The sequence below is a fragment of the Pagrus major genome, chromosome 16, assembly GCF_040436345.1.
Source record: "Pagrus major chromosome 16, Pma_NU_1.0".
Lineage (NCBI taxonomy): Eukaryota > Metazoa > Chordata > Actinopteri > Spariformes > Sparidae > Pagrus > Pagrus major.
Genome location: NC_133230.1, coordinates 1967002 through 1985610, shown reverse-complemented (window position 1 = coordinate 1985610; position 18609 = coordinate 1967002).

Here is an 18609-nt window from a genome sequence, read left to right as displayed (position 1 = left end):
ATATTTTCAACAAGCCTGGTATCAACACATGGTGGACGATTACTGCAGCAACTGTGAAGTCAGTTTGAGCGTTACCACAACCCATGTTTTGACTTTTTGTGTGTCGTCTAACAAGCGAGTACATGCAAGTTGCTCCAAATTGTTACGTAGAGCCCCTTTAAGTTACGTCACGTCTAATTTTAACCCCAAACCAGACTGTTTCTGGCACGGTTTTGGTTTTTGGTCAGTTATTTCCTGTTTTATTTTGTAGTTCCTTTCTGCTTCCTGCTCACCTGTTCCCGTGTTCCTCCCCCACACCTGTCTCACATCAGCCTTGTTAGCACCGCCCTGTTCCCAGCGTCCCTCCACCTGCACCTCATCCCCTCGTTAGTTTCTTCACCTGCTCACCTGTGATTCCTGTGAGACCTCTCCAGCCTGGATGTCACCTCAGCCTGCTCCACCTGGCTGCCCTCGTCTTCATCAACTTCAATCTCATCACTTAACTTCGTGTCCGACAGCAACCAAACTTATCAGACAGTTTCACGACGTTGACCACAGAAGTTAGTGTGAAGGATCGGCATATCACCTGAAAATGCCACGGCAGCACGTCGATGGACAGGAGGGTCTGCAGGGACTGACGAGCACACACTGACCGTGAGCTTTGGCTTCACATCGCAGACGATTTACTCGTACAGTAACTTTGAATTAACAACATTTCTAAAATCGTACAGTGCATGCCCAGCTTTAAGCTTTCACCTCCTACAACCTGCTTGGCTTTCATGTCTTACCAAACTAAATATCGCTGACCTCCACCTCCCTCAGCAGGGGGACACTGTCCACAGACACACAGATGGGGGATTTTGCACTAAAAACACTTGAAGATATCCACTTGAGTTTATAATAATGGATTTTGTCGTCCATCAGCGAGGTTTGAAGCATGTCAGAAGCTTTCCTTTCATTTTAATGTCCAGTCTGAGCAGGAGGAATGTTTACAGGCAGCTCAACCTGCTTCAGGGTTCACACGACTTGTTTTCAGGTCGACTCTGAACCTGTTTTCTTTTAAGAACCTGCGGCAGGAAAACGAGGCTAAAGAAGAAACAAGCTGACTGACACTCGTGAACCAGATTTGAACCTTCGACATCAAGAGCGACGACTGACACCAGATCAGTCTCGTCCCGTCGGGAGACAACGCCTCGGAGCAGTATGTGTGTGTGTGTGTGTGTGTGTGTGTGTGTGATAAAGAAAGAGAGGTGCATCTGTGTGTGTCTCAGTGAGCACAGATGCGTACAGTGTGTCTTTGTGGATGTGTGTGTGTGTGTGTGTGTGTGTGGAAGATGAAAGGGATGCAGACTGGCCTCGGGCTCCAATTAAAATCAGGCTGAGGTTGCTATGGCGATATAGGTGAACCGAAGTACTTTATGAAATATTACTGACGGACGGACGGACCGGTTTACACCTCCAGCAGAGAACAAGGTGTGCTGTGGATGTTTCAGGTGTCGGGTTAATGTTTAAACTTCGCTCTGTTTGTTCTGCTTTTGACCCTCTCGCCCCGGTTCTCCTTTTTGTGATGAACACGGAGCCTTAAAAATGATTTATAATAATAATTAGGCACCTTAAAACTGCTCACCTGCTCCACAATCAACAATCAGCTCGTTGGTTTTTAGCAGACGTTGAGCAGTAGCTTGTTCTTTCACAGGTGTACAGTGTCGAGTGTTCGACCGGTTTGCTCCAAACTGAAATATCTCTTTACAATTTTGATCGATTGGACGATGAATCCTCTAAACTTCGGGGGATCTCCTGACCTTTAATCGAGCGCCCCCCTCAGGTGGACGTTAGCGTTTAGCTCGAAGCACAGCTGCGTCTCCGAGCTGCGAGCACGGCTGTATTTACTCCTCCAAAAAATGAGTTTTACAGTTCATCTGTCCTCAAACAGCTTCCACAATGACATGTACAGATGTTTTCACCTCTGCAGGGAGTAAACACGGCACATTTCAGTGGAACAAACACAGAGACGCATTCAGGAATGAGGTCAAGGCAGCAGAGATGAGGATGAAGAGCTCGTCTGTTCTCAGCTCTCTGACTGCATTACAGGAACAAACCCAAATCCATCTTCTCATCAGCGCTGCTGCACACTGCGGCGCTTTTCTTCTTCTTCTTTTCTACTTCTTCAAGCTCAGTTCCTGCTATAATAATTACATCTTCTTGTTCTTCCTCCTGAAGCTCTTTCCCCCTGGAGGAAGCAGCCGTTCACCGCAGGGGGGAAGTTCCCTTTTTTTTGGGTTTTCAGTGTTTGTTTGCTGCGTCTTATGTTTCTCTGTTGCTGGTGAAAAGACAGCGTTTCCTCTTGTTTTTCTTCCTTTTTGAAATTTAATGCTTCTGCTCTCACTTCCACATTCTGCTGCTTTTCTGCTTTTTAAAAATACCATACAGAAACACACAGGAGGGGAAACTGGTGAGCCAAAATTAAAATGTAATATTTTCTTTATTTGCACTTTATAACACCAGAATAAACCAGAGATATTCACTGACATTTTGTGACTTTTTCTAGAGAGACATGCAGCTCCTGAGGAAAAAGTGAGATGTTTTATTCATCGTCACATCTGTGCGCTCGAGGAGACGACAATAAAAACTGAACAGCTTGAAGAAAAAGTTCATCTTATCTCGTCCGATTGATTTGTATCACACAGAATGAATAGAGCAATACATTTATTCATTTATCTATTTATTGTTATTTCTTTGTACTTCTCTTTACTCTTCCTCTCTGTTTTACATTTAAATTGAAGCATCAAGCAAAACTGCATGAATCAGATTTTCAAAATTAATCAGGCAGGACAAATATTGATATCTTTGTATTGGTTTTTATTTCAGTTGAACTATTTTTTCTCTTTATTCTTCTTTGTTTATATAACCAAACACACCCGGGCTCCCCTTCCCCACTGAGATCTTTTATTGTTTTGTTTTTCGCTCTTTATATTACTCATCCTGACTTCCTCCTTTGCTGCTGTTATAACTACCACATCCGCTCAAGGTCGCCACCGAACAAGAAACGTAAATATGTGTCATAATTAGCTGATATACAGTCGACATATATGGTCGTTTTTTCTGCTGAGGACACCCGCTGAGCTTTTCAGCGTTCACTAGTGACGTCCTTACAGAGTTCAAAATATAGAGAATATAGAGTTTTTACAATGTAATTTTAGTCTTCTTTTCAACTTCAGTCACAGACATGTGAAGGACTTCTTGAACCCCTGGTCTCAACCTCAGTAGTCGGTATGAGACACGAGTGTTTCAAACATTTCTTTGAGTGGTGATGTTAACCTGATAATGTACCAGTAGTAGCACATTTCAAACATGATATTTTATCATTCAGGTTTCAAGGCTTTAATAAAAAGACGATTCTGCCAGACGGAGGACTGAACATTAATCTTGTCTTTTTGATTAACTCACTCTGAATGACTCATGAAGGATGCAGACCCAGGTTTTCATTTATTAGATCAAATATTCTGAATAGATTTAATTTTCTTTGACTTTTTCTTTTGTGCAGAAAGAACAGGCTGAGTTTTATCTATTTAAGATCATTGAATCATTTGAAACTGTTGTCACAAAGATCCAGGGGGACCAAACTTTTAGTATCGCTAATAAATTGGGACTATTTCTAACGAGGGACGTGATGCAGCTACTCGTCCGATGTTTGCTGCGACGAGACTGAAAAAAAAGAAGCTCCTTGTTGTTTAGAAGTTGCAAACACATAAAAAAAGAGTTATTCATGATGTTTTTAAAATATTGAAACTGTTTGAGACACATTAAAGAAAGAGAGTCTGACTGATCGCTCTGTGAAGTAAATCTCAGGCTGTAGCTGCTGAGTCACTGATGGACTCTGAAGCTGTTGTTGCTGATTGATGCAGCTGTGAGTGACGGAGCTGCTGGTCGGTCGTTACAGGAAAGAAACAAACCGAGAGCAGCTGAGAGAGAGAGAGGTGATTCATGACAAGCTTTTGTTTAGATTGTAAGGCCGTTTCCTTCTCTGGAAACACACACACACACACACACACACACACACACACACACACTCTTTCAGACTCTTCCCGTATGTGTTGACTGAATTGGTTTTTCCTGTCAGTTTGTTTTTATTCTACAACTGAATTTCGTCCTGCTGAGAAACCAGAGCAGTTTAATAAAAGAGCAGACGTTTCCTGAAATGTCGCATCCCGTTAAGAGGAGTCGTGACCTTAAAGGAGACAGTTCAGGGAAGCGTAGTCACTTTCTTTTTTAGAAGAGCTGGATGAGAAGATGCACAGTAATCTCAGGTTGGTGTGTTAGGAGTCAGGATCTGGTTAGCTTAGCTTAGCACACAGCGAGCCTGGCTCTGTCCAAAGTTTAAAAAACGTGTCCATGAACACCTTTAATGATGACAAATCTAAAGGATATCATTTGTTCAAGTTGCCAGGTTTGGTACCATTGTGTCTGAAGAGAGATCAAAACTAAAGCTTCATCTTTTCGACACACTGATCAGCGGGGGGTTCCCAACACGTCACACACACGGACCATGGAGTGACACTCCCACACCGCTGCACCAGCCTGACACCGGATCCAATGCGGGTCCGGCCTTACAGTAATCTGACCCTAACCCTAACAGTTTTGTTAAAAACGTCAGTCTGGTACGTAGCCACATATTCTGTCTGGACTTGCTGCCTTTTCCTGTGAACATATGAATTATCATTTTATTATTATAAAACCTGAACTGTTCCTGCCTGATTATCTACATTTCCCTGTTGTCTGCAGTCCTTTTTCATGCTACCGACCCTGCGACAGTTGATATGTTTAGTAAAATTGGTTAAAATTGAAATACAGAATGATACAAAGATCTGATTATTGGCTGTTTTCATCACATCACCATCACATGTGATGATGAATTGGCTGGAAATCGGTAATCACTGTTTGATTTTATAATCTGTGTGTGGTGTGTCTCTGTGTGTGTGTGTGTGTGTGTGTCTGTGTGTGTTGTTGTCAGTGTCACACCTCAGCCTTCCTGTTTAAAATGACACAAACACACCAGGGAGGAGTGAAGGTTGTTGGAGGAGAGGATCATGGGAAATTAGCGCTGTGGCCCTGATACAGAAAATGACTTTAGTATTCAGTGGATGAAGGAAAACAGCTGCTACACACACACACACACACACACATACAGCCACACATCTCCTTCCTCCGTCCTCTCTTCTTCTTCTTCTCTATTTTTAAATGTCACCTCTCTCTCTCTCTCTCTCTCTCAGTGTCTCTCGCCCTTCCCTGTCCTCTTTATGCAAACTCACCCCTCCTCCCTCTGACTGTCACCTCTCTCTCTTTCACTTTCACACTCATTATGCTGCACTTTCTCCTCTCTCTGGAGCCTCTCCTCTCTCCTGACTCTACATACACTGTTTGGCCAAAAGTATGTGGACACACAGCTACAGCATCTGTCGTTTCAGCCTCATAACTGCATTTGTTTACCTTACAAAGTCCTCTGGTGGATGTAGGTGTAAAGGAGGGAATCAGGTGATGTTGTTATGGAGCGACAGTTTTTGGTGTTGCCCTGTGGGCAACATTGACTGTCAAAGTTACGAGGGATGGGTATGTTTTATTGATCATATCGATGTCAAACTTAGACTTGAAGACAAGTCAAGTAAAGAAATGTAAACATGTCGGGTTGCAGTTGCCCTGATGGACTGTAGTGCCGCTACACTCATTAATGGGCCCTCATTATGTTCCTCTTGGGAGCAGCTGAGTCCCGTGCAACATCCAGTGATCGTTAAATCATTACATCCACTAAAAGTGCTTGTTTTTGCCACTAACCGGCTCAGATTGTTATAAATTATGGAAAGCCACCAGACTACATTGACAAAAGTAGCAATTTTACCTCGCAGATAATCGCAAAACACATTTCTTTCAAACTCGACAAAAACAAAATAAAACAAACCCAAACCATCTTGATTCCTCTTTCCACTCTTCTGACAACCACAAACTTTGTTTTAGTTAGATATGAAAAAATCCTTTCTCTAAACTGTGTTTTTCCTGGCTGATACTCAACCTTCCTCTCACGTCCATCTTGGTTTGTTTTGTATCAAACTTAAATTTTTATTTTTATTTATAGTTGTAACCATGACGAAGAAGCTCCTCTAGCCTTCACAAGGTCATTTTAACCCAAACTTTGATCTTTTACTAAACCTAACAAAGTAGTTTTTGCAACCCAATCTCCAGAATAAATGTTCACTAACTACATTTCTGCAAAAACACAGAATACGTTAAAGCTCTTTATGTTGCAACTTTCCGTTTGTTTGAGTTGAATTTTCTATGTCTCTCTTGTCACAACACTGTGCTTGTGCTCTGGTTAGGTTTAGGCGCCAAAACCACTTGGTTAAGGTTAGAAAACATCATGGTTTGGATTAAAATATCTGCTTTGGTTGCTACGATTACGGATGGAAATGTCTGCAACTGTCCTCAAAATATCCAGTGGTGTGACTCAAACTCGGGTCCTTTGTTTGGCAGCCTTGTTGGCTTGTTGAAGCCTTCGATCCTTGAATATACACAGTATTTACCAGCAAACCTGACCAGAGCTGCTGGAAACATTTGGACAAGCATCCAATTCATCCTCCACTTCACCAAAAAAAAAGAAAAAAGAAAGAAATTTGATGAAGAATTTTATTTTTCGGACTTTAATCAGGTCTGATTTAATCAACCATTTATATAACTTTCCTTTTTATCGAGCATAATCAGTCTTCAGTCTTATTTAATTATACAATCCTGGTTGCATAATGACAAACAAATTGAATCTTGAATCTTGAAATCATCAATGTTTATCTCCAGAAAGACACTCACGCTGAACAGCAGTTGAAATCACCAGCAGCTGTTTTTATGAGAAGCTTTCACAAAACAATAGTTTGAGGTTTGGATTCGGCTTCGGCACCAGAGGGACCGAGCGCTGCCAAGAAGTCAAACTCGGTCAAAGTTTGAACCGTTCGTACACCAGGAGGAGCGTCTGTGTCTCTGTCTCTGTCTCTGTCTCTGTCTCTGTCTCGTTTGGTGATAAAAAGTCACTTTAGTGAAAATGTAAATGAGGCATTTGATTCTGGGTGACTGTTACTAAAACTATGTGCACAGAGCCTCACATACTGTCCTCCCCCTCCCACACGTCTCCAGCGTTTTCTTCACAAACTTCCAATCATCAGATCGAGCAGCACACACCCACAATAACATATTCAACATTTGCCAGAAACATTTTTATTGCGGTACACACTCACATCACTTCTGTTAATAGTATCAGATGCAGCCAGCTGCTCGCCGCTGCAGCACAGACCCCCTGTGGAGGCCTGTTAAACCTCCCCGAGTGAGTGTGTGTGTTGGTGTGTGTCGTCTCCACCCTCATACCGAGCAGATAAAGTCATCTTATCCTGATGGAAATAGCCAAATAGGTCACCCAAAATGTCTTCCCTCCTCGATGTGTTTAAATCACCATCGCCTCACATGTGTTGCTACAGCAGAGAAGAAATGAATCGTGATGACAGAAAACAGAAGCGCACGTTGTTTAAAAGATGAGCGTTGCTGTATCGTTGGCAGACGGCGGCCGTGAGCATCCGTCAGAGTGAACTTTGAAGTTTCAGAGGAAGCAGGAACATGCAGAGCGGCTGCTGCTGTCTCCTCTCAGCATTAACGTGAATCTCATCAGCCTTTGTGACGACGACCACAGTTCAATCTGAGTCTGTGAATCAGTGTGAACTCTGAGCTCAGCAGGAGATCTCCCTCCACAGACTGCTGCCTCCTGGAGAAATAATGTATTCCATCTATAGCTGGTCTTTTAGTGTGTAAGGGGTTTGCTCGCAATAATGCCGCTTTTCCACCAAAATCAGCGGGTCTACACAGGTTTTTTAAACGCGTGTCAACCACTGGATGTTGATAACGTGTCATCACTTTGCGCGGCAGGATTTAGCGTGTTCACCCGGGTCTTACGTTCAGATCAAATAAAAACTAATCGGAGCGGGTTTACGTGGGATTTTTGACCAGTGGTAAAAAGGGGGGTAACCAAACCACAGCGTGGTTCCTGCTTTATGGACCTTTTTAGCCTTTTTAATCTCATGATTTTGGTTTTTCAGCACTTTTCCTGTCTGGTTCAGTCTTGGTTTTCCTGTAGGCCTGTTCATTGCCAATTCACTCAGGAATGAAGTAAAGAAAATGTTTATTACTGCGGCATGACTGAACTAAAGGCAGGAAGACATTTAAAAATGACTACTAATACTTATACTGCTCGGTTTACCGAGGTGGTGTACGTCAGCCACTTTCCAAGCACCGAGCGTAAACAAAGAGCCACAGCGACCTAAAAGTGGTTTGTGAGTATATTTGGTAAAATATCACATTCAAGTGTTTCTCAAACTGTCTGTGATGTTGAGCGACCCCAAAGCCTCGTCGTGAGTGGAACTGATGTGTTGTCTTTAATATTAAATCAACTCGCATTTAAATTCAACCATGTTTTATTTGAGTTGGCTGTTTTGCTGTGTTGTCAGGCCTCAGCAGTGTAGCCGACCCACAATGATCAGTGCAGTGGGTTTTGGGTCCAGACATTGTCTCATCGATGTCTCAGAAAAAAAAGCCAGTAAGATGGAAACTGTTGAAGTATGACAATTGTTTTTGAGGGATGTTGGGAAGTTAAATGGTCCGTGATGTTTTGTTTTTTTTGGTTAAGTGGTTCTTGGACTGAAAAAGTTTGAGGAAAACTGAATCACAAATGTTAAAAACTGTAGACGTACAGAATACTGTGGAGTCAGCACCAGAAGCAAAAGGACGTGGAGTTTTTGTACAGTGGATAAACGTCACACTATATTGTGCAACTGGAGAATTACATCTGTCAAATGACACATATTCACTGACCCGTAAGTCAAAGTTTCTTCTTTTCTCTTGGCGTTACAGACGAACACATTCACCAGAGGCTTGTTCGTACTGGTTTCACCAGGAGCTGCCAGAACACGACGGAGAGAACAGCTCAGTTTACCAGGACGCTGCTGATCCAAAGAAACAATCTTACATCCATTTTGTGAGGACTCTTGATCGCCATTTTGGGAAAAAAAAGTGAGGGCATAGGCAGCTTCACCAGCAGCTTCTTATTCATCATCTGCAGCTCTTGTGATGACGTACAGGTTCACGCTCTATAGTAAACTGTGTCAGTTAAAGTCTTTGTTGGAGAATGACTGTGTGTCTCATATGAAGGGAGTGGTGGTGTTGTTATCATCGGTATAATTCACAGCTCCGGTGTGAATCTCCCCGTCAGACTTTAACCTTTGTAAAGGAAACACAGTCTACTCCACTCTTTACTCTGTACAGGCGATGCCTCCCAGCATGGCGGCGTCTTCCCAGCCTGCTTTGCATATGACTGCAGGGTTCAGGATCAAAGAGAGGAAGTCAGGAGGCAGGCAGCGGCAGGCCCCGTCTGATGAAACGCTCTCCGCTGCTATCAGGAGGCATGGGAGAGGTCTTACTGTACGCTCTGCATTCACACTTCAGATACTCGCTGACGCGATGTTTCAGGGCGACTTGCTGCTAACGCAGGAGGGGGGTCGCTGTATCGCTCAAGGACTCGCTGACAGAAGTCGAAGGAGCTGACGGACTCACGCTGACTCCAGCTGATGACCTTTCAGCTGCAGGAAAGAGTCTTCAAAGCTGAGATATAACAAACCATCTGACATTAAAATATCTCTAAATACTAAATGACTTTTTTAATGAACCGAGGAGGAAAAGATCTTTTCTACTTTGAATTTCATCTCTTAAACTTTAAAGCTCTCTCTTTCATATTCCTGTGGGCTTTTAAGCATACGGATAATTCAGTCTTTTCACTATTTATATTTCGTCATTTTTGTCATCCTTGCTTTTGGTAGTAATAAGATTTGTGCCCGCCAAGTTGAGAGCTTCAATAAGAAGAAGACAATCCTCGTGTTACCTCATAAATCTAGGTGTTGAACAGATCAGCGACCTCTGAAGACCTGCTGGCGGCTGCGGGAGTGGTTTAGGTGTGACTACCAGCGAGAGAAGCGACTGTTCATTTTAAAACAACAATGGCGGCTCCTCAAGAGGTTAGTGTAGCTGCTATAGCATATAGTTTATTTCATTGAAAGAGGAGCAAACAACGACAACAATGATTTACCAACCCGGTCGCCAGAATAAATGTTAGCTGAGTACTTTTCTGCAAAACCACAGATAAGTTCAAGTTTAGGTTGAAATTACTGCTTCTTTCTTGTCACAGCTCTGTGTTTATGCTCTGGTTGGATTTAGGCACTAAAACCACTTGGTTAAGGTTAGGACAACATCACGGTTTGAATTAAAATACCTGTTTTGGTTGGCAGGATCACTGATGGAGATGGTCAGACATCCTGTGGGGAAACAAAACGGTTTTTGGAAATAATGATGATTCACTGGACACTCAGAAATCCCTCTGATTGGCTGTTTAGGCGAGCAGATCAGTGCAGGAGAGAGAAATGGAAGAAGAACAGAAGGAGTCATATTCTCCATCAGCAGCGGCTACATTAGCGAGAGTGGTGTCAGAAAATGCTGCATCATCATACCAACGGTCTGTCTATCAGCAGAGAGGAGCGCAGCTTGTTGGCCGCTAGCTGTAATCTTTGCGATGTGTTCAAGTGCAGCTTTTTGGAGAGGTGACATAACACAACACAACAGTCGTCCTTTTGTCGCAGCTCGATCGTTGATGTCAGTTGGGTGTGTGGGGGTCTTTGTACTGCAGGTAGTAAAAGAGTCGGTCACAGTCCTCGCAAAGCATTAACGTGTTTCTCGCTCACAGCAAGAGTTCCTCTCAGCTGCCGCAGCTTTTACGGTTGCTGCTGAATAATCCTGCATTTTGTTTGTTGGTAGGTTTGATTATGTTTTGCCTTTTGGAGGTCACCGCGCTATGCCAGGCTGTGTTCATTCACCAGAGGAGGAAGACGCACTCAAATACTTAAAGTTAAAGTACAAAAGTATCAGCATCTACATGTAATCAAAGTACTCATGCAGAAGGATCCATTTCCTGATAGTTATTGCAGCCGGTGAAGGTGGAGCTGATTTTAATTACTGTGTAATCTGCTGGGTTGCTCGTGAATTTCCCCCCCGAGGATCAATAAAGTATTTTTCTAATCTATAATAACACATCATCATTTATGTGTCGCTTACATTGTGTTTCATTAACCTGAAACAGCAAAGTAGATTAATGTAATGGGAGTAAAAACTACAATATTTGTCTCTGAGATGGAGTCACAGTACTTGAGTAAATGTACTTAGTTACTCTCCAGCTCTGTGCAGCAGTATAAAGTCTGTAGCTTATCAGCGTCGGCTGTTTTCCATCCCACGGCTCAGCAGGAGCAGTGACAGGTGCTGATGTGGGAACTCGCCCACCTGAGGAGGCGAGCGCGGAGACTTTCATTACACTCGACTGCCTCGATGCAAACATTTCAATATTGTGACACTGACCTCGCAGTCTGTCCCCGTCTGTCCCAACAGACGTGTCAACAACAGGAGGACAGTTTTCAGATTGAGCTGAGCTTCGTGTTGATGCATCACTGACTGCTTCCTCTTCTTAAAACCTCACTGTTTGATTTCTGTTCTCAGTTTTAGTTCACTAACAAACATTAAAGGAAAAGGAAATGAAAATGTGGTAATTATCTCCTCACCAACATGCTGATGGAAGTCAGGTGAAGTCTCGTAGTCCACAAAACATTTCTGGAGCTTCACAATAAAACAGCGTTGCAGCATTCTGCTAAACACCTGAAGTAGCTGGAGACTACATACAGCTCGTCAGGCGTCTCTGCGAGCCCAGAGATCCTAAATTATTTTGAAAAGACTTTATTTACACCCGCGTCTTGTTGTCGAGGCTGACGCTTTTGGCTTTTTTAAAAAAAGTCTCCAGCTACTTCAGTTGTTTAGGAGAATGCTGCGACCAAGGGCGGATATTTCAGTTCACTGTTCAGGGGGACAATAAACACAAAACAATCTCATTCACCCCTGAAGGTTTCTAAGGACAACCAGGGACATTTTCTATCCCTGTTTGTCGCGACAAAACCAGGTGTTTTTACCGAGACCTCAGGTGATCTACAGCGGTGACTGAAACAGGGAGCTTCTTTTAGCTTAAACCTAAAACTGTGTGACAAGAGAAAAATAGCAGCTTTCTTTAAAGTCAACTTTTACACAATATCTACTCACTATGGCCCTTCAGCACCGCCACACTCAGAGACGCTCCACAGAGACAGATGTGTGAGGCGCAGTGGACCAAACCACTGTGAGGCGTATGGAGGGGGGGAGCCAATCTTTAGAAACTATTGTTTTGCATCTTTAGTCAACACAAGTGTTTTCAATGCATATTATTATGCACTTTAAAATGATATGTTTTCACTGATAAAGGTTATTGATTTCCACCCCTGGCTGCAACAATGTCTTGCTGTGAAGCTTTGCTGAAACTTCACCTGACTTTCTATTAGCACTAGATAATGTCTGAATTTTTATTTTGGGGTGAACTGTTCCTTTAATAATCTAGTTTGCTCACTTCTCCTCTTTCTAGTCATCTATGATTTCCGAGGTCAGTACTCAGAGTTTACTTAAATAAAGTATTTGAAATAAAAAGTATCTGTACCTGGAAATCAAAATGTACCTAAAAACGACGCTGGCAGTGAAATCTGAGCAGAAATAGTTCAGATTTCCTCCTGACTTCATCACCTCGTGTGATTTTAAACCGTAAGTGACTCTGAATGTCTCCGGCTTTGTGTCCGTCCTCCTTCACGCTCTGAATAAAAAGCCATGAAGGGGACTTGTGTGGGATAATCCTCCATGAAGGCCAGCCCGGGCCTGGTGAAGCGGGCCGGGCCGGTCTATTGTGTCTGGGTGTGTGCTCAGCTGGGACGCCTGTAACGCCGAACCCCAGCAGGGAGAAGCAGGAAGCTGTCTGAGTATTTATATCTCCGTCCTCTCCAACAATACGGAGCTGTGAACGAGCCAAATCCTGCAGGATCTCACACCGGCTCGGCCCGAATAATCACAAGACCGTTTGGGTTCATTATCGTCTCAACACTTCATCTGTTTGTGTCTCTGCTGCTGCCAGTTATTACAAGTTTACACATACATGTGTTTTAAAGTTTACACAAGTACCTACTGTACTTACTGAAGTATCTACTGGTATCTCCTGTTTATTCTGTTTCTGACTACAGCTGCTCGTACTGCTGCTGACACAAGTACACATACTACTACTACTACTACTACTACTACTACTGCTGACACAAGTACACATACTACTACTACTACTACCACTACTGCTTACACAAGTACACATACATGTGTTTTAAAGTTTACAGAAGTACCTACTGTACTTACTGAAGTACTACTACCGCTGACACAAGTACACATACTACTACTACTACTACTACTGACACAAGTACACATACTACTACAACTACTACTACTGCTACTACTACTACTGCTGATACAAGTACAAATACTAAAAATACTACTACTGCTGATACAAGTACAAATACTAAGAATACTACTACTACTACTACTACTACTACTGCTGACACAAGTACTGCTACTAAGAATACTACTACTACTACTACTGCTGACACAAGCACAAATACTACAAATACTAAGAATACTACTACTACTACTACTACTGCTGATACAAGTACAAATACTAAAAATACTACTACTGCTGATACAAGTACAAATACTACTACTACTACTACTACTACTACTACTACTGATACAAGTACAAATACTACTACTACTACTGCTGATACAAGTACTGCTACTCAGAATACTACTACTAATATTAGTCCCAGTACTACTACTACTACTACTGCTGATGTAATACTGCTACTAAGAATACTACTACTACTACTACTACTACTACGACTACTACTAGTACTACTACATAATGTTATAAGCTTTGACTCTTGCTAGCAGGACGTTAGCGCTCTGGCTAACAGAAACAGAAAGCAGCATCATGACAGTCTGACATCACAGCTGTGGATTAAAATTAATTCATCATAATTCATCATGGCTCAGAGTTGCAGGTGTAAATAAATACGAGGACGTGACATCATGACTGGGGGGAAATCCGGCCCGTGAACAGCAGCTGGGCAGAGTCACTGGTGCAGTTTATGAACCAGCAGCTGACCCGACAGCTTCAGAGCTGCTGCAGAGCTGCAGGGGAGGACAGGACGTCCTCTCAGCCCGGCTGATGTCTCTTTCAAAGCTCTCACCCTCTGGGTTTTACTCTCTGAGTGGGTTTTAAGGAGATTTTCCCAAGAAAAAAAAAATACGCCTGGTAAGCCCCGGAGTGTTATAACCGACTGAGAGGCAGGAAAAGTCATCGCTCTCTGTCATCGATGCCGTTTTCATCTCTCTGATGCTGCATGCTCTCCACACTCTCTGCTGGGTTCAGGGCGAGGAGCAGGGCAGGAAATCAGCTGATGAATCTTTAAATCCAACAGGAGGCTCGCTCGCTATCTCATCAGACAGAGTTTTATTTTTAACGTCCAAACGATGCCGAGAAGCTTCTGTGTAAATGTCAGGCAGTGAGTCAGCATCACTCATCATTCATCATTCATCATTCAGAGCATCAATATAAAACACTTCTGTTACAGCTCAGCTTCTCTGTCAACGATATTATAATAATCTATATCTGTAATTATTTTAACACATGCAGCATGGCAACATCTGTCCGCCTGTCTGTGTGTCGGTGCACCAGACTGAGGTACCACTGCTTCTGTAAGAGTGACGGACGAAGTAGAAGTACGACTTGCTACCTGAATCCTTCACCTTCATACTCACTCGACGTGTCACGAAGCAGCTGTTCATGATGAGACTGGACTGAAACACGCTTCACTACAGGCACATCACACTTGGCTCGTTCACACCTGGATGACAGAAACACTTGACCGAAACGCTCCAGACTGAGTCCATCACCGTTCAGCTCCTAGCAACAGACCTCAGGCAGTCACACCTGGACCTCCTCCTGACCTGATGCGCTCACATCACAGCCGTGGTGTCATTAAATCTGCTGATGACACCCCAGCAGAGCAGCTCTTCACTAACAAGGATGAGTCAGCCCGCAGAGATCTGCAGCAAGGACAACAATCTCTCTCTCTCAGAGTCAACGAGACAGAAGAGACGGTTCTCGACTTCAGAAGGATCTCTTCACGTCGGCAGAGGACACGGATGCCTCAGTGAGACGACCGTTAATGCAATCAGCCACACGAGAACATAATGGCCTCAGTTACCTGGAGACTGAAGAGACAAGGACTGTGGTCACTGCTGACCAGCTGTTCCAGATGTGACCTCCTGACCTGCTGCATCGCTGTATCACGCACCGTAAAAACACAAAGGCATGAGTTATAATAGAAACCCAGTGACATGAAGACTAAACATTACGCATGAAATACAGGAGACCAGACATATTTTCTTGTGTCTGACAAGAGTTTTACTTCACATTTCTTTTTGTTTTTTTGTCTTTTTCTTGTTCGAGGTTGGAGGTCATTTTATTTTTCTGCGACTGTGTCACTTGTTTCCTCAAGAAATGTCAAGTCAAGTCAATTTTATCACAAATTACACGTCACAATCTGTGTTGTGTATGATGGATTCTGTCCTTGGGCTCAAGACTTGAGAACTCCCCCCAAAAAACTCTTTTAACCAGCAGAACTGTTCTGCTTTCATCAGTTTGACAGATATCGTGTTGTTCAGTCAGATGATTGTCTCGTGATATAATCTTTATCGTGGGCGATGTATCATGAATTGTATCTTGAGTTACTCTGTGATTCCCGCCTCTAATCATCAAACACTTCCTCTCATTAGCTTTTGCAACCATTTTCAAATATAGAATCACATCAGGAAAAAAAACACTCCAGCACACTGAAGGTCAGTGTGCTGGAGTGTCATCAGGTTATCATAGTATCGTATCATATTGTACTGTATCGTATCGTATCATACTGTATCGTATCGTACTCTATCGTATCGTATCGTACTTTATCGTATCGTACTGTATCGTATCGTATCGTACTCTATCGTATCGTATCGTATCGAATCGAATCGTATCGTATCGTATCGTACTGTATCGTATCGTACTCTATCGTATCGTACTCTATCGTATCGTATCGTACTCTATCGTATCGTACTCTATCGTATCGTATCGAATCGTATCGTATCGTATCGTATTGTATCGTATTGTAGGTTAACCTGATAAAGGTCTGAGTACCAAAACGTTGTCTTTAAAACGTATTGCAAGTGAAGTGGACAGTGTTTTTTTCAGGACAGCTTTTTTCCCTGATTTTGTCGGCCCTCGGTCTTCTCCTACGCACCTGTCAATCCACAGGTGTGCAAAAGCTGCACTCTGTAAATACATAATCACAAACATTAACATTTTTCTATTCTCTCTATGCTCTCAGGTGCACCGGGAGACATTCATGGGTCATTGGGGGGATGATGCATGCCCTCTTAAATGCCCATGTGGTTAAAATATGATTAAACATGAAAAACTGCCCTCTCATGGCCCAGTGTTCAGGAAACATCCCCTCCAGGTTGACCTTCCAGTGGAGAAAATGTGATGCACTACTTAACAAGCTAAAAAATGAGTTGGCCTCTAAACGGAGCGATAGTTAACAGTTCCCTGTGTGTTTTACTGCGGGGGTGTAGCTGTTATACTTCTGAGTCACATCATAAAACAAGTGGAGTCTTAACTCTTCACTCCCACAATCCATCAGACTGATCAGGTTTACTGAAGCTGCACCTCAGCTTCATTTACTGCACCTGTCACTTTTAAATGAATCACGATGTGAGAGCGCTACATTTGCAATGCTAATGACTGCTAATGTGTTAGACGGGAGTCATTGTGTATGTTTTACACAGATGCTTTACATTCCTGTCAACGCGGGCGGAGAGTAACTCGTTACATCTTCTCATATAGCTGTGAGAAAGTCAATATGCTCAGGCAGATTCATATTCAGGAGAAGTGAGGGGTTTAAAAGATATATGTCCAGGTAGCTACAAAGGCGTCTACATTGTTAATCCCAGCAACAACCTTCAAAGCTGTGATTGTGTGTGGAAAAATACACTTTCCAGCAACTCCAAAAATGCTATAAAACAGAAGATAATATGTAATTTTGCAGCATTCATCCTGTTTTGTTTTGTTTTTGTTTGTTTGGTGAAAACCCAGCTAATAAAAGCACTCTTCTGTACAGTTTGAGCATATGTAAAGGTAATTCAATTGTTTATATGTGTGTAAATATAGTTAATTAAACCTTTAAAGGCCAACAAATAAACACGATCTCATGTAAAATTAAAGCTATACACTGTATTTTAATTATGGATATTTTACTTTGTTTTTACAAGACAGAGGATGTTTATTTTCTGTTATTCTGCAGTATTTTTAGCACCTCTGCATCCAGACGTTTGTGTCAGTTAAAGCTGCTGTGTTGAATTTATTACCTTTAATCTTTCGGCTTGTGGTTTCACAGGAACCGTGTTTTGTTCCTCTTACACTCGCTGTAATTACTGATTAACAGATGAAGCTACTTTAACCTCAATCTGAACTTCCTGCTTCTCCACTGTGACGACTGCTTCCTGCCTCGCTCGATGGATTCTCATCAAAAAGAGAGCTTCTACTCTGCTGCAGCCAATCAGAGGCCGCGCTCTGCTGCTTCAGTCCTGTGTTTCAGCAACACAACGTTTGTGGAGGGAACTTAAGGGTCTAACCCTCACGCTGAGAAAAGAAAAAAACAAAAGCGCCCTGTCAGGATTTTACAAACCAGAAAGGTGTGAAACATGAAAGGCTGACAGAAAGTGAAACATCTGCAGATTCCATATGGAGGTGCTGATGGTGCAGCGCCTGCAGCAGGGGTCGCCTGCAGCCGCCACCGACTGCACCGCACAAATACAACACACACACACACACACACACACACACACACACACACGAACACACACACACACAAAGTCGACCTTCTCAGCAACTCCTACTTTAGTGTGGATTGACTATGTTTCCCAAAATGTCTTTAAACAATGCAGAATATGGGTCCACTTGAGGACTGAGGACTGGTTCCATATCTGAATCTCTAAGAACTCAGATTTCCTCCTGCAAATTGTGGTTTAATGTAAAATGTGTTTATACACCTGTCCAGGTGAGCCCCACGTCTCTCAGTGTGAGCTGGTAAAGGCGTCAGCTCTCCACAGCTTGTTATTTTTACACTATTTTGTACAGTTTAAAACAAAAAGATAAAGCATGTTAGTTACTGAGCTTTAGAGGAGCTACAGGACATATTCTGCTCCTTTTGGACAGAGTCAGGCTAGCTGTTTCCCCCTGTTTCCAGTCTTTGTGCTAAGCTACGCTAACTCCCTGCTGGCTGCAGCCTTTTCCATCCAAATTTCAAACAATATTGATTATAGATACTATTAACTATCTTTTATAATTAATCTGTAGTGATGAATGATATGGCCTTAAAATACTGAAGTCCTAAACAGTTATGGGTCGAGCACATCATTCCCTCAGTTTTCCTGTGATAACGACTTAAATTGTATTTGTTTTCTCGAGATAACAAAGCTTGAATTAATCCATTATCACAAGACAAACGAAAGATTGTTCCC